Here is a 4,631-nt window from a genome sequence, read left to right as displayed (position 1 = left end):
GGTTGGCCGCGGGCGGCGCGGGCGGCGAGCGGCGGCGGGCAGCGAGCTCCGGCCGGGCGGGCGCGGGCGCGAGGAGGCGTGGGGCGGCGCTTGTGGCTGCGGGCGCGCGGGCCGGGGAGGGCTCCCCGCGGGCCCTGCGGGCTTCGGCGGCGGCGCGGCGAAGTGGGGCGTGGCCCGGTGACGTGGCGCGCAGCGATTGGGCGAGGGGTCGGCGGCAGACGTGTCCGGCCCGGACGGACGTGTCCGGCCGGCGCGGAGACGATTTTTTAGGGTTTCGGGGAGAGGGGATCCGGGATATTTCGAGGGGGACCTATTTATAGGCATAGAGGGAGCTAGGAGAGTCCAAATGAGGTGTGGTTTTCGGCCACGCGATCATGATCGAACGCTCTAGGACATGGAGCAGAGTTTGGTGGGTTTTGGGCCAAATTGGAGGGGTGTTGGGCTGCAACACACACGAGGCCTTTTCGGTCCCTCGGTTAACCGTTGGAGTATCAAACGAAGTCCAAATGATACGAAACTTGACAGGCGGTCTACCGGTAGAAAACCAAGGCCGCTTGGCAAGTCTCGGTCCAATCCGGAAATGTTTAATCCCCACACACGAAAGAAAGCTAGAAATGACCACCAGAGGAGAACGAAGCGCCGGAATGCAAAACGGACAACGGGGAAAATGCTCGAATGCATGAGACGAACATGTATGCAAATGCAATGCACATGATGACATGATATGAGATGCATGACAACCACAACAACTCACGGAGACAAAACCCAAACCCGAGAGAATAAATATAACTTAACGCCGGAAACGGCAAGAGTTGGAGTACAAATTGGGAAAGTTACATTCGGGGTGTTACAACACTCCACCACTACGAAAGGATCTCGTCCCGAGATCTAGGACTGAAAGAACGCCGGGTACTCAGAACGGAGGTGATCCTCGCGTTCCCAGGTAGCTTCATGGTCGGAATGGTGTGACCACTTGACTTGAGAAATTTGATTGACTTGTTGCGAGTCTTGCGTTCAGTCTCTTCAAGAATAGCAACTGGGTGCCCACGATAGGAGAGATCTTCTTGGAGCTCAATGTCCTCGAAGTTGACGGTGCGGTTAGGAGTCTTGAAGCACTTTCGAAGCTGAGAGACATGGAACACATCATGAACATTTGCAAAGTTTGAAGGAAGCTCGAGTTGATAGGCGAGGTCGCCTCTCTTGCTGACAATCATGAAAGGTCCCACGTATCTAGGGGCAAGCTTCCCTTTGATACCGAAGCGACGAGTACCTTTCATAGGATAGACACGGAGGTAAACATGATCTCCGATCTCGGAAGCCAAATCATGGTGCTTACTATCATAGTAGCTCTTCTGGCGGGATTGGGCCGCTTTGAGGTTATCACGAATGACTTTGCACATTTCTTCTGCTTCTGTGATTAAGTCATTACCCAAAAGCTGACGTTCGCCGGTTTCAGACCAGTTGAGAGGGGTACGGCACTTCCTGCCATACAGAATTTCAAAAGGGGCCTTGCCCGAACTTGCTTGAAAACTGTTGTAGGAGAATTCAGCATAAGGAAGACAATCCTCCCACTTCATGCCGAAGGAGATCACACAAGCCCTGAGCATATCTTCAAGAATCTGGTTGACACGCTCGACTTGACCGCTTGTTTGAGGATGGAAAGCTGTGCTGAAGCGGATGTTGGTGCCCATGGCCTTCTGAAAAGAATCCCAAAACTTCGAGGTAAAGATGCTGCCACGGTCTGAAGAGATCACTTGAGGAATACCATGCAAAGAGACAATACGAGAGGTATAGAGTTCCGCCAATTGAACTGCAATGATCGACTCTTTGATAGGCAGAAAATGAGCCACTTTGGTGAGTTTGCCGATGACAACGAATATAGCATCATTGCCACGCTTGGACTTAGGAAACCCAGTCACGAAGTCCATTTCAATGTGGTCAAACTTCCATTCTAGAATGGCAAGAGGTTGGAGGAGACCTCCTGGCCTTTGGTGTTCTGCCTTCACTCTTCTGCAGACATCACATTCATTCACGAATTGAGCGATCTCGCGCTTCATTCGAGTCCACCAATAAGCTTGCTTGAGGTCCTGATACATCTTCGTGCTCCCATGGTGGATGGAGAGGAGAGAATTGTGAGCCTCGTTCATGATCACTTTACGAAGGTCACCTTTGGGTACAACAATACGATCCTCGAAGAAGAGAGTGTCCTTGTCATCAAGGCGGCAACACTTGTACTTGGACTGACTCTTGGCAATCCCAATCTTCACCTTTTTCACCATAGCATCAAGAAGCTGGGCTTGGCGAATCTGGTCTTCCAAGGTAGGAGAAACTTGAAGGTTGGCGAGGAAACCTTGAGGAACAACTTGCAGATTAAGTTTGCGGAAAGCTTCACAAAGCTCGGGTTGATAAGGCTTAAGAATCAGACTATTGTAGTAAGCCTTCCTGCTCAAAGCGTCAGCAATCACATTAGCCTTGCCTGGAGTGTATTCAAAACTCGGATTATACTATTGAATCATTTCGACCCATCGAGTTTGCCTGAGGTTGAGATTAGGCTGAGTGAAGATGTACTTGAGACTCTTGTGATCAGTGAAAATGTCCACTTTTCTTCCCAATAGAAGATGTCTCCAAGTCAAAAGAGCATGCACAACTGCCGCCAACTCGAGATCATGAGTGGGGTAGTTCTTCTCATTAGGCTTCAACTGGCGAGATGTATAAGCAACAACTTTCTTCTCTTGCATCAATACCACGCCAAGACCTTGGAGAGAGGCATCACAAAAGACCTCGTACGGCTTGGATTCATCAGGCGGAGTCAGAATTGGAGCAGTGATCAATTTTCTTTCAAAGTGTTGAAAGCAATATCACACTCCAGAGACCAAACGTACTTGACGTGCTTCTGAAGAAGATTAGAGAGAGGCTTCGCGATCTTGGAAAAGTTTTCAACGAATCTTCGGCAATAGCTTGCGAGACCGAGAAAACTGCGGAGTTGCTTCACGTTCTGAGGAGGTTCCCAATTCACAATTGCAGACACCTTCTCAGGATTCACGGCAATGCCCTTGGCAGAGATGATATAACCAAGATAAAGCACCTCATCAAGCCAAAGTTCACACTTGGAGAACTTGGCGTAGAACTGATGTTCTCTGAGCTTATCGAGAACCAAACGCAAATGCTTGGCATGATCTTCCTTGTTCTTGGAGAAAACCAGAATGTCGTCGAGATAGACCAAAACGAAGTCATTGGTGTAGGCGTTGAAGATGAAGTTCATCATGCGAGAGAACGTCGGAGGAGCGTTGGCGAGGCCAAAAGACATGACAGTGTATTCATAAGAACCAAAGCTTGTCCTGAAAGCCGTCTTGGGAATATCTTCTTCACGAATGCGAATCTGGTGATAACCCATACGGAGATCAAGCTTGGAGAATACTTGGGCACCTTTGAGTTGTTCAAACAGCTCATTGATGTTGGGAAGTGGGTATTTGTTCTTGATGGTCTTCTTGTTCACTGGACGGTAATCAACACACAGTCAGTCCGTTCCATCCTTCTTCTTTACAAAAAGAACACCACAAGCCCACGGAGAAGAACTAGGCCGGATGAGACCCATTTTCTCTTGCATATCGAGTTGCTTCTTCAGCTCCTTCAACTCTTCAGGTCCGAGCTTGTAAGGACGTTTGCACACCGGTTCCGTACCAGGCTCAAGATCAATAACGAATTCAACTGGCCGGTGCGGAGGCATTCCTGGGAGCTCTTCTAGAAAGACGTCTTGATATTCGCAAACGACTGGAATTTGAGAGATGGCATCCAATTCACCCTTCTCATTGAGAGAAAACAGACGGATAGTATCATCACGAGCGGCAAAGACAATTACATCCTCAGACGAATGAGTCAATTGAATCTGCCTGGCTGCACAATCAAGCTGAGACTTGTGCTTAGAAAGCCAATCCATTCCGAGAATAAGATCAATATCCGAGTTACCAAGAACCATTGGAGAAGCCAGAAACTTGAAATCACCCATCATGATAGAAACATCCAGGACTATTGAAGTAGCCCTCATAGACTTAGCCGGAGAAACCACTCCCATAGGTTTACCCAACATTTGTGAAACGAAGTCATGCTTGGAAACAAATGATCTTGACATGAAACAATGCGATGCACCAGTGTCAAAAAGAACTTTTGCTGGAAAAGAGTTAACTGGAAAGATACCCATGATCACATCTGACGAGTCCTCTGCCTGAGCTGCATTCATCAAATTGACCTTGGCATGCTTGGGGTTATGCTTGACCACAGCTGTACTTGCCGATCTGACAGGAGGAGGAGGAGGAAGACGCCTCTGGTTGAAACACTTGTTGGCATAGTGACCCTTCTGTTGGCACTTGTTGCACGTGACCTCTGAAAGCAGATGGTGATACGGAGCACTCGATCTTGGAGCTTGAGACGAAGTCTTGTTCTAAAAGTCAGGGTTGGGTGGGGGGGAAGAACCACTGCCACCTTTGCTCTTCTGCTGATACGGCTGATGGAATGGAGGAGGAGGAAGCCAAAACCTATGCTGCTTGGCCACTTGAGTAGAGAAAGAAGGAGTAACATCTCTGACTCGCTTCTTGGAAGCATCACACCTCAACTGAGCAGCCTCTTGCTTCAGT

The sequence above is a fragment of the Triticum dicoccoides genome, chromosome 7A (assembly GCF_002162155.2).
Source record: "Triticum dicoccoides isolate Atlit2015 ecotype Zavitan chromosome 7A, WEW_v2.0, whole genome shotgun sequence".
NCBI classification, from domain to species: domain Eukaryota; kingdom Viridiplantae; phylum Streptophyta; class Magnoliopsida; order Poales; family Poaceae; genus Triticum; species Triticum dicoccoides.
Note: the sequence above shows the minus strand (reverse complement) of the source record.